Source organism: Hippocampus zosterae, chromosome 4, assembly GCF_025434085.1.
Source record: "Hippocampus zosterae strain Florida chromosome 4, ASM2543408v3, whole genome shotgun sequence".
In the NCBI taxonomy this organism is placed as follows: Eukaryota; Metazoa; Chordata; class Actinopteri; order Syngnathiformes; family Syngnathidae; genus Hippocampus; species Hippocampus zosterae.
The window spans coordinates 27,873,376-27,886,234 of NC_067454.1; positions in this window are offsets into that span (position 1 = coordinate 27,873,376).

The following is a 12,859-nucleotide window of genomic DNA, read 5'->3' on the forward strand; positions in this document are numbered from 1 at the left end:
AAGGAAGTTGGCCCACCGCGCTTGTCGACCGTTGAGGCGCTTGGTAGCCCGGATAAATGTCAGGTTCTTATGGTCCGTCCAGATGGTAAATGGCTGCTCTGCTCCCTCCAGCCAGTAGTGCCACTCCACCAAAGCAGCCACCACCGCCAGCAACTCACGGTCCCCAATGCCGTAGTTCACCTCAGCAGGAAGGAATCGCCGTGTCTCCACATGGTTACCGGCTATGGTGAGAGAAACCGGGCAGGTGCTTTGAGTGACGCTGGAGAGACGATGTTCATCGAGCGCGAAAGCCTCCAAGGGTCTCTCCAATCTCTCTACCGGAATGGAGGCCTGAGCAACAAATTCAGAGTCCAGAAAACATTCATCAGCACTTGAATCAAGGAGAGCCCCTACCGTGAGTTGCTGGTCAGCCCAGAGTGACGCTGACCAGGTGATTTGGTGGGGCAGGATGACGGGAACAAGTTAGACGGCTCACCAGGATCTCCCGGGGTCCTAGTGAGCCTGATCTTTTGGCCGGTTGGGGCAGCCTCTGATTAGATGTGCCCTTTGACCGCAGTAGAGGCAGAGGCCGGGCCTCACGTTCAGTTGGAGTGAGACGCGTGCGTCCGAGCTGCATGGGTTCCTCTGCTACTGTTGCCTGGGATGTAGTGGGATGTAGCGTGGTCTGTCGAAGGGGTAGTGGAGAGGAGAGGGGTGGCTGTCATATAGTTTCTCAGTATCTGGGGAGTGACCAGAGATCTACTCCATGCTCGATCACGCCTTCGCTCTCGGAGCCGTCCATCGATACGGATAGAGAGATCGATCAGTTCATCGAGGGAGGCAGGCTCTTCCCGGGTGGCTAGCTGGTCTTTAATGGCGTCGTTGAGGCCATTCCGGAAGGTTGTACGCAGTGCCTGGTCGTTCCAGGCACGTCCCTGCCAAATGAATCTCGAAATTAGTCTGTCCCACTCCTGAAATTGTTGGTCAGGTATATCTAATGGAAGAGATTGGAAGAGGTATAATAGTTTCAGAAGAATTTTCATTTTGACAGACTCCACATGCGAACCAAAATCAAGACAAGGTATAAGATCCCATCTCCTTATGTCTTCCTTAATATTTTTGTTCAGAGGAAGATAGTTAAGTGAGAACAAGTTTGTCAAATCGAGTGGAATATTTACCCCTAAGTAACTAATTGATTCAGATTCCCATTTCAAATTGTAATTTTTTTCTTACAATTACAGAGGGGCTATGTTTGAAACAGAGAATTTGTGTTTTCTGAATATTAAGCTTGTATCCTGAGAATGATCCATAATGTTCCAAGACAACAAATAGCCGAGCCAGAGAATATTTGGGGTTGGATAAATACACCAATACATCATCAGCAAACAACGACATAACTTGTTCTCCCCCATTCATCACTATTCCTTTAATATTGCCGTCCTGTGTGATCCACTGGCTCAGGGGTTCAATAAAGATTGCAAACAAAGCGGATAGCACAATCAGACCTAGCTTTCCCCTCCTTCGGAATAAGTGATATCACTGCTTCCCTACATGAGGGAGGTATACTATGTCCTTTAAGTACCCAGTTGAAGGTGGACTGCAGCACAGGAACCAAGGAACCCACCATGACTCTGTACCACCCCGAGGAGAATCCGGCCGGGCCTGGTGTCTTATTTGGTTTAAGATGTGATATGGCTGAGCGAATTTTTTTCTCTGTTATTTCAGGTATCAAATACCTGCTTTGTTCGCTGTTCAATTTAGGCAGATTAATGTTTTGGAAAAAATCTTCCATTTTGTCTCCATCAATTTGAGGTTGAGAATACAATTTTTGATACAAATTTTTCAAACAATATTGTATTTCTTCTAATGTATAATGTACAGTATCGGTAACAGGATTCTTTATTTTATTAATTGAATTCTCTGCGTGTTGTTTTTTCAACCTGTAAGCTAATAGTTTGCTGGCTTCAGGCCCCTTCATAATATTTCTGTTTTGTAAAAATTAACTTTTTCAAGATCAAAGATATCTTGAAAATCGTCTGATCGTCTGAAACAGGATTTTCCTCTCCTTCAGAACCGCTTTTGCCCCAGCATATTCGCTTGGTTTTTTTAAGACAGCCGGCGCATAGTCGTGATCCAAATTGACACGTTTTCCGGGGTGCTCAAATCCTCTCTTATGCCAGGCTGATCGCAGCAGCTCTTCTTTCATCCTGTAGCTGGACAACTTAGCAACTATGGACCTCGGTGATGCATCCCCAGCCGGCTTTGGCATCAGGGCGCGGTGAGCTCTTTCGACGCGTAGTTCAAATGTGACTGGGAGCTCTAAACCCTCCTGCAGCAGGCTCTACACATACACCACCATCGATGGGGAATTATCCTCTGCACCCTCTTTAACACCATGGATCCTGATACTTTCACGTCGAGAGCGGCCCTCTAGATCCGTAAGCTTAGCATTCAGGTGTATCTGGAGGTGCAGCAGCTCCTGTACCTTGTCTTCCGCCACCTGTAGCCGTGTTTCAGTCTCGTTAATCCTTTTCTCCGCCTCTTCGATCCTTGAACTCGTCTTGTTAATTTCCTCCCGAATCACCTTCAGTTGCTGACTGTTATCCTTTCTGAACTCTATCAGTTCTTTCAGTATCAGACCCAGATTCACGCGCTGTTTATGGCCCGCTTCAGGGTGTGTGTTCGTGTCCGCGTCATCCTCCATTATGCTGCTAGCCGAGGAAGTTTGGCTAGCCCCATCTCCGTCGAAAAACTCCGTCTGCATTGTCCTCTTACTTTTCTTCACTTCTCAAAACCCACGAGCTTAAACGAATGTATAGATAGTATTTATGTACACATATTTTTTTTTTAATTCGGGTTTCAGTGGGTTATTTCGACTCAAATTGTCGGGAGCTCGTTCTCTATGCCGCCATTCCCTATAAATTCCCTAAAATATAAAATGTTAAAATAAAATAAAATATAAAAATAAAAAAATATAAATTCCCTGGCTCGTCAAACCGGAAGTTATCATTGAACTGTTTTAAATACCTTGAAGGTAGAAAAGCATTAGAAAGCCAGCCTATTGCCATTACGCCAGATGCACCTTCATGAATGATCATCAACGGGTGTTGGGGACCTGGTGGATGCCCGGGCCGCCGCCCCATCAGCCTCATATTTTTGCTTGCCACTGACTGAACATTTATGTGAAACAATTTGATGGAACACGTCAAGTCTTAGGCTTCAACACAGTATGGGGAAGAGAACTGTTTATAATGTGTTTGCCTTTTGTTCATGTCTTGGTGTCTCATAAGCACATCTGAGTGCTGATATAACGCTGAGTTTATTGCAGTGTCTGGCTTCAAGATATAAAATCCAAATACACACACACACACACACACCACTGAAATTGCCAATTCATCCTTTAGCGAATCAGATTGTAGATTCATCTCTGAAAATCCATAGACAAGACAGGAATAGTCAACATGGGGGAGACGCAACGAGAAGCCTGGTGGGTCGCTGTTATTAAGACGTGGATTCGATCACTAAAATGTAAAATGTAAATAAAAAGACAATACAATGATATGTAGATCCTTTTAACCCGATATTCAATTGAATACACTACATAGACAAGATATTTAATGTTCAAAGTAATGAAAGGTGTTTTTTGTTGTTGTTGTTGTTTTCAAATCCAGTATTCCCTCATTTTGAAATTGATGTCTGCAACACGTTTCAAAAAAGATGGGACAGGAGCAACAAAATGCTGGGGAAGTTGAGGAAATTTTCACAGGTGAATTGGGAATATGAGTGTCATGATTGGGTATAGGAAGAGAATCACCAGAAGCCAAGTTGGTCACAAGCAAGGGTGTGGCAAGGTTCAGCACTGTGTGAACAACTGTGTAAACAAACAGTCCAATAGTTTCAGAACATTTCTAAATGTGCATTTGTTAGGGTTTTTTTGGATTTCATCATCTCTGCTCCATAATATAATCAAAAGATTCTGAGAATCTGGAGAATGATGAGTGGCCTTGGCCTGAAAAATAATAACTGAAGATAAAATATATATATATTTTTTTGCTGAAAATTGCTAAATTAGTGAAGTGTCCTTTATGATAGGTATGTCATATGTCTCATGTTCCAAACAATGAATACCGGTCACCACTTCCTACTTTTTTCCATGCTGCCTGCTTTCAAACTGGCCATGTTTGGAGGCAATATCACAGAACGTTCCCCCGCCTCCCATTAGCTCGCAATGACTGCAAGTGTGTCAGCAGATGAGAAATAATGCGAAATACTCCCAATTTTTTATTATTGTACCTGCAATCTGATTATGCCTTTTTTTCTGTCGAATATGTCCCTGGCCGGGTACCTGTATTCCGTTACTCCCCAAGCCTTCGGCCTTCCCGATTGTTATTAGCACAAAATAAAAATTAAAAAACTTGACTTCACTCGTAAACTGTTTCATCTCAAATTCACTCTGTATTATGTCATTGTCGGTACTGAATTTTTCCAGCAGGTAGGTCTGTCAGTCCAGGTGTAAATGACCGACTGAGTTCTGATAATTTTGCCTTTTTATACCACCACAATGGATTCAAAACAGTCAAGATACAATAATATACATCTTTATTTACTGGATATAGTGCTTTCACAACATCTGCAGCTGTGACAAAGCGCTTCACAGAACATATCATGTAAAAATAACAACAACAACAAAAAACAGAACACGTAACATAAAACATGGACACTAATGTACTCCCAACAACTATTCCTGCATGCTATGTCTTGTTCTTTGAAGCATTTATAAATGAAAGAGGACTGAATCAAAGTCTCCTTTCAGCAGTGGATCAGAGATGTCATGCTCAAAATGTGCACACGTCTGCTACAAGCTAAGTTTGAAATTAAACAAAAAATTTCAAAAAAATTTGCAAAAAAAAAAAAGAGATTGGTTCACTTCTCCTGTCCCATGTAAATCCGCTGCAATTCCAAGCGCCGACTCCCAGTTCCAAATACGCATCCGCGGTGCACGCCGAAACTCCACTCTCCTCATCCTCAGCTCCAGCAGCCATCCGATATCCAGGCGCACCGACAGCGCCAACATCTACGCTAAACAAAACGGGGCTGTGAAAAATGCTGCCCATTGCAGGCACAAAAAGCACAAGTGTCATTTTTTTGTTAACTTTTCTTTTGATGGCGCCATGGACACCCGCAGCGGCTCCTCTTGTTTTATGTTGACAGGGAAGAAATTTCATCTGTGCTGTATGTTACACATACGTACAGCAAAATTGACAAGAAAGTTGTATTAAATTAGATTCAGTTCAAGTGCCCCAGGGCTGTCAACGGTCAAATAGTGCCGACATTCTCCCCATTAAAATAAGTGCTGAAAATAACACGCGTGCTGCCCAGAAGGCCAAAACGCTAATAACAGTCCATAGTGGGTCCACTCGAAGTACATCAAATACCACATGCCAAACCAAAAGACAAAAACACCAAAAAAAAGCAGAGCTCTTGCAGATGGCTGCTAACTACGCCACCATCTTAAAAAAAATCATAATGCTTCCAATAATACACTTTGGGAAATTTGAGTTATCTTTTCACAGGCCACAGTCATAATGTGGCCTGAAAGAACAGGAAGGTATGGATGGATAGGTTGGGGTAGAACCAATTTACCCCCTTTGACCTCCTTTTCATGTTTCAGAATGATGAGATGAGCAAAGCAGGCCTATTCAGAAGGAACACGCTGCTCCTGAGCCAAAGACACATCTTCACTTCTGCTCATGGAACATGTGTTTATTTTTAAGGTGAATGCTGACATCATTAATCAGAATCAGAATCAGAATCAGAATCATCTTTATTGGCCAAGTATGTAGAACACACAAGGAATTTGTCTCCGGTATAACACGCTGCACTAGTATCATCGTAAACAACAAAATCATTGAACCATTTTAGAGTAACCACTAGTTTTGAAGTACCATTTTGTGGTGCAAGAAGAGTGACTGTCAGTGACTGTTTAAGGATTTAATGGCTAGAGGGAAGAAGCTGTTTAAGTGTCTACTGGATTTGGTGCGCATGGATCTGTAGCGTCTGCCTGAGGGGAGTGGCTGAAAAAGGTGGTGGGCAGGGTGCGGGGGATCCAGGAGGATTTTCCGTGCCCTTGTCTTGATTCTTGCAGTGTGCAAGTCCTCAAGAGTGGGTAGGGCGGTGCCAACGATTTTTTTCTGCCGTCCTAACTGTCCGTTGAAGTCGGATTTTGTCCTTTTTTGTGGCGGCCCCAAACCAAACCGTGATGGAAGAACACAGGATTGATTCGATGACTGCAGTGTAGAACTGTCGTAGCACCTCCTGTGGCAGGCCATGCTTCCTCAGCAGCCTCAGGAAGTACATCCGCTGCCGGGCCCTTTTCAGGATGGAGGTGGTGTTGACTTCCCACTTCATGTCCTGGGAGACTGTGATTCCCAGGAACTTGAAGGTCTCGACGGTTGACACAGGGCAGTTGGATAGTGTGAGGGGCAACTGAGGAGAAGAATGTTTCCTGAAGTCCACGATCATCTCTACAGTTTTGAGCGTGTTCAGCCCGAGGTTGTGTCGGCCGCACCAAAGCTCCAGGTGCTCCACTTGTTGGCGGTACGCAGACTCGTCGCCGTCTTTGATGAGACCGATGACCGTGGTGTCGTCTGCGAACTTTATGAGTTTGACAGCTGGATCTGTTGAGGTGCAATCGTTTGTGTAGAGAGAGAAGAGCAGTGGCGAGAGGACACATCCCTGTGGGGCACCAGTGCTGGTAGTGCGTATTGATGATGTTGTTGCTCCCAGTCTCACCTGTTGTGTCCGTCCCTGTCAGGAAGCTGAGGATCCACTGGCAGATCGCAGGGGACACACCGAGGTGGAGTAGTTTGGGGGTGAGGAGTTCCGGGATGATGGTGTTGAACGCAGAGCTGAAATCCACAAACAGAATCCTTGCGTAGGTCCCTGTGCTGTCGAGGTGCTCGAGGATGTAGTGCAGACCTATGTTGAGTGCGTCTTCCACAGACCTGTTTGCCCGGTAGGCAAACTGGAGAGGGTCCAGCAGGGGTCCAGTGACGTTCTTTAGGTGATTCAGCACAAGGCGTTCATAGGACTTCATGACCACAGACGTCAGGGCGACAGGCCTGTAGTCGTTCAGTTCCGATGTTGCCGATTTCTTGGGAACTGGGATGATGGTAGACTGTTTGAAGCAGGATGGGACCTCACACAGCTCCAGGGATCTGTTGAAGATTTGTGTGAAGACCGGAGCCAGCTGGTCAGCGCAGACTTTCAGGCAGGAGGGGGACACTTTGTCGGGCCCCGGAGCTTTCTTGATCTTTTGCTGCTTGAAGAGCCGTCTCACATCCTGTTCGTGGATCTGTAGTGGAGAAAAAGAGGGTGGGGGGCTAGGTAGAGTGGTTTCTGGTAGAGGTGGGTGTGTGTGGGAAATGGGGGTGTCCTTTTCAAATCGGCAGAAAAACATGTTTAGTTCATTAGCAAGACCCTTATTGTTCACTGTTTGGGGGGATGGCATTCTATAGTTAGTGATTGCTTTCAGGCCATTCCATACAGATGCAGAGTCGTTAGCAGAGAACTGGTTTTTCAGCCTCTCTGCATAGCTTCTCTTTGGGATGTTAATTTCCTTTGTCAATTGGTTTCGGGCACGTTTGTACAGTGCCCGATCTCCACTTCTAAATGCGGCCTCTTTCTCTTTCCTGAGTTGCCTGAGTTTGGGAGTAAACCATGGCTTGTTATTGTTGAAGGAGCAGAACGACTTCGTTGGTACACACATGTCCTCACAGAAACTGATGTATGATGTTACAGTGTCTGTGTATTCATCCAGTGTGCCCGTTGAAGTTTCAAAGACGCCCCAATCAGTGCAGTCTAAGCATTCTTGTAGAGCTAGCTTTGCTTCATCTGTCCATTTTTTCACAGTCTTAACAACCGGTTTAACACGTTTGAGTTTCTGTCTGTATGTAGGTATTAAGTGGATTAAATTGTGGTCAGAAAGACCCAATGCTGCGCGGGCGACCGATCGGTATGCATTTTTGATTGTTGTATAGCAGTGATCTAGAATGTTGCCTTCTCTGGTGAAACAGTCTATGTGCTGCTTATATCTGGGAAGTTCACGGTTAAGATGTGCTATATTAAAATCGCCCAAAATGATCAGGGGTGACTCTGGGTATTTTAGTTCGAGTTTGTTTACTTGTTCGGCTAGCGTTTGTATCGCCGTGTTAGCGTTAGCTTGTGGCGCAATGTAAACACCGACTAGTAAAAAGGAGGTGAACTCACGTGGCGAGTAGAATGGCTTGCAGTTTAAAGACAGCGACTCCAGGTCCGGGCTGCAGTGTGCGTCGAGCTTCGTGACATCAGTGCACCATTCTTCGTTGATATAGAAGCAAATCCCACCACCTTTCGATTTCCACGATAGCTCCGTGTCGCGGTCGGCTCGGAGAAGGCGGAAGCCGGGTAGATGTAGCGCGGGATCTGGATGGCGGTCACTGAGCCAGGTTTCAGTGAAGCAGAGCGCAGCAGAACGTGCAAATGTTTTGTTGGTCTTTGTGAGGAGAAGAAGTTCATCCATCTTGTTTGGCAGAGATCGTAGATTAGCAAGATGGATCGATGGGAGCGGGGTTCGAAATCCGCGCTGCCTGAGCTTGACGAGCACGCCGGCTCGCTTCCCCCTCCTCCGGCGGCGTCTCCATGCTCCGTACAGCGCAGCCGCTCCGCTCGCGATTAGCTCCGAAAAACCTTGTGGATTTTCGTGTGCTGGTGAAAAAAGACCGAGCGTAGACTCCCCAATGCGCAGCAACTTTTCCCTCGTGTAAGTAAGCCGCTCAGGGTCGCCAAAAACAAACGAAAATGACAAAAACAGGGATAATACTAGGGAGCGTGTGACCGAGGCTGCCATACCTGTCGGCGCCTGGTATACAGAAAAAAACGATTAAATGTAGAGCAATACTGGGTTCACATTCAGCCAAATGCTATCAAACACACTACATAATGACCATGAACTTGGTTGCCAGTGTACAGAAATTAGCTAAGGCCTCACCTTCATTTTCCCACAAAGGCAGAAAAGCAACACGACGTCACAAATCCCATCATCAAAGGGTACATGGATTTAATATAATCAAAAATCCTATAATCCCCTTTTCATAATTTTTACACTGTGGTAAATCAGACAGTTACGAGACAGAGCTTCTTAAAAGGAAATCATTGAGGTTGCAAAACCCAATGCAAATACAAAAACAAAAAAGCAAACCTGTGAGCAAAAATAAACAAAAATGCACCCAGCATGATTCCCAAAAATGTGATCTATGTTTGATGCTTCAGAATTATTGACTTGTCTTCCCAGGAACTGACTCAACATGCACACTCCTTTTCCCCAAACTATTGCTCTGACCTATTACAATGTTGTTGTTTTTTACTTTGGTTTTGTATTTCGAGTGCTGATTCGCATATTTCAATGTCAGGCTTCAAGATAGTTCAGGAGTGAGTGGGATGTTAATTGTGCAACACTTTCTTAAAAATTCGAGTGACATGCTTTCATTTTCCAAACATTCACACCCTGATGATGCAGTAAAAAAAAATTTTTTTTAAATCCAATGTTCCAGGATGAGAGACATGTTGTGACTACTCTGTTTAAATTACACATTTCAAGTTGAGGAAGTACTGTACTGCACTGAAGACCCGTTTCATCTAAAATCTCATAATCTTATGATTCTAGCAACCCACGAATGTTCCTATGGACTCCATTTAAGATGAATAGACAAGGTACTGTATACGTGCAAAGAATCTATCATATTCATAAAGAAGCAGACCAACGAAAATGCTTTCCCCGTCACCTTGTTTTCATATCACGATGGTTAAGTTGTTCAACAGTACCATAATGTTCTTTCAAAATGTATGCGAAAATTTTTACACACTACAATTATTCTTCCATCCATCCATCCATCCATCCATCCATCAACCGCTTATCCACGGCCGGGTCGCGGGGGCAACAGCTTTAGCAGGGAAGCCCAGACTTCCCTCTCCCTAGCTACTTCGTCCAGCTCTCCCCGGGGGATCCCGAGTCGTTCCCAGGCAAGCTGGGTGACATAGTCTCTCCAGCGTGTCCTGGGTTTTCCTCGGGGTCTCCTCCCGGTGGGGCATGACCAGAACACCTCACCGGGGAGGCGCTCAGGAGGCATCCGAATCAGATGCCCAAGCCACCTCATCTGGCTCCTCTCGATATGGAGGAGAAGCGGCTCGACTCTGAGCCCCTCCCGGATGACCGAGCTTCTCACCTTATCTCTAAGGGAGAGCCCGGACACCCTGCGGAGAAAACTCCTTTCGGCCGCTTGTAACAATTATTCTTTATTCTTCTTTTTCTACTTCTTCCTTTCATAACTTTGAATCGGGAATTTCTCCATTGCGAGACAAATAAAGGTTTTCTTATCTTATCTTATCTTATCTTTGTGATATGCCCCGAGGCAGCCTGGTGGACCAGTGGTTAGCGCGTCAACCTCACAATGCAGAGGTACCGGGTTCGATTCCAGCTCCGGCCTTGTTATGTAGAGTTTGCATGTTCTCCCCGGGCCTGAGTGGTTTCCTCCCACATTCCGATAAACATGCATGAGAGGCTGGTTAAACACTCTAAAAATTGTCCCTAGGTGTGAGTTTGAGCGCGGATGGTTGTTCATCTCTGTGTACCCTGCAATTGGCTGGCAACCGGTTCACGGTGTCCCTTGCCTCCTGCCCGAAGACGGTTGTGATAGGCTCCAGCACCCTCGCGACCCTTGTGAGGATAGGCAGATCGGAAAATGGATGAACCAGCAAATGTGAATTTCAAGATCCTCAAAGCCATGACTGAAAACACTGACACTAGGTCACAAAGTATAAGTCTATTGCGGACTAAGTACTTTCTCCAGTCTGATCCCGGGTAAATAGTCATGCAAGATGACTATGCCTTTTGACCCAAACTACCCTCAGTAAATGTTTCGTGTATCTTTAACAATTAAAATGGAGTGCTTGCTCTGCTAGATGAAATAATAAAACAAGATCAACATTGTTTCATCTCTCAAGATGTAGCATTATTGGGTCATAATTATTTATTGAATTAACGCCGACTGGAGTTTACTGCCCGCAGTACATTCAAATGCCAATTGGGCGCCAGATTCTGTTTTTTCATTATTACATTTAAAACACACACACTCAGATGAAAAGCCTCTGGAAATCATTCATTCATTAGAAGGCTGCTACAAGTGAAAGAGTTTTGAGTTCGAGAAGACTGTTTGAACACCAGAGCCATGAAGACTGAGGAGTGCTGAGAATTAAGGAACATGTAGTTACGAATACCAATGCAATGCGCCATCCAGTTACGATTTTTCAGTTTATCTCTGGGTCAAGAAAGCTGAAGCGTGTCCTTGCTGACAGTGGGCGAAAGTCTATTGACACCGTGCATTAGTCAGCATCCATCTTGTTTCCTTACCCCCCCCCCCACCCCCCTGAGTACAACAACAAGGTAAAAGATTAGTCGAGCACAGTGATTGAAAACATCTTACATTGACCCTTCACATTGACCCTATTGGTTTAATTCACACCATATGGTCTCATTCAAATGTAAATGCTGGTGGGGGCACAGAAGGAAGCGTTATATATTGCGTTTTCTACAGTGAGTGGCCGGCAGCCAGCCTGTCGCACTAAGAGGTTCTTACTTCCAGATAAAGCATGCAAGCTAACCAGCAAATTGCCTCCCACTATCCTGTTGGAAAACATCATTAGACAGATCTAATCTGCAAATATTATCTTCAAGAATTTTCCCTGAGGCTTTAAAACAGTGTTGAAGTAAAAATGAGATGGATAAAGCCTCAGCATGCCTGAGATCTGACGGTGAATAAATATGATAATTAACCCTCTGCTATCTTGTGTAAGAGAGTGTAGAGCAGGGCTTTTTTCCCGGCCAATTCTCCATGCATGCGCTCCCTTCTACTGCAAGGATTTCTTCATTTTAAAAGAAGGTACGAAGGTTACACTGCTTTTAGAGGATGTGGCCTCCATCCATCCATCCATCAATCATCTACCGCGTTCCCGGGGCCGGGTCGCGGGGGCAACAGCTTTAGCAGGGAAGCCCAGACTTCCCTCTCCCTAGCTACTTCATCCAGCTCTCCCCGGGGGATCCCGAGTCGTTCCCTATCCCTCCAATTTAGCATTGCTACACTGTAGGCTATTTTGTTTTGCCATTTGATATATGCTAAATCAAAGATCTCGTAATCAATTTGCTATGGTAGGGTTCTATTTGCAGACAAGCAGGGAGGCAAGGCAAGCAAGGCGGAGCAAAACAATAGATGAATTTCTATAGAACGAAAAGGCAGTCGAGATATTTGGATTAATTAAAAATAGTCAATAAACACAAGTACAAAATAACAGGGTCCACAACACCAAAACGAACAGCAGAAATAAGACTTGACTTGACAAGGACTGAGACGGCAAACATACAATGAACCTACAGCACAGGGAGAAAACAGGAAAAGTAAATTTTGTACAAGTAACTATCGAGATAATCCTGCGGTGGATTAAAAATGGCTGATGATATATTGTGTATATATATATATATATATTTGCTTGTTTTTATTACCAGTAGTTTTTATTTTGTCTAAAATGCTATTTTAGACAAAATAATTGTTTTAAATTCAGTTATTTGTAGTTTTAGGATTAGTTTTACTTTAAATATATGCTACTCTCAAAACGTTAGGGACACAAAATGCATTCAAACCTTTACAAGTGAACTTAATATGACCTTCTCTCAGCTTTTGAATGCACATGTCTAACTGTTAAATGCTTGGTTACTTTGATGTTCTCGAATGAGGATCTTAACGGTAAAATTAATTAACAGGTGTTTGGCCCTTGAATTGACCAATAAATG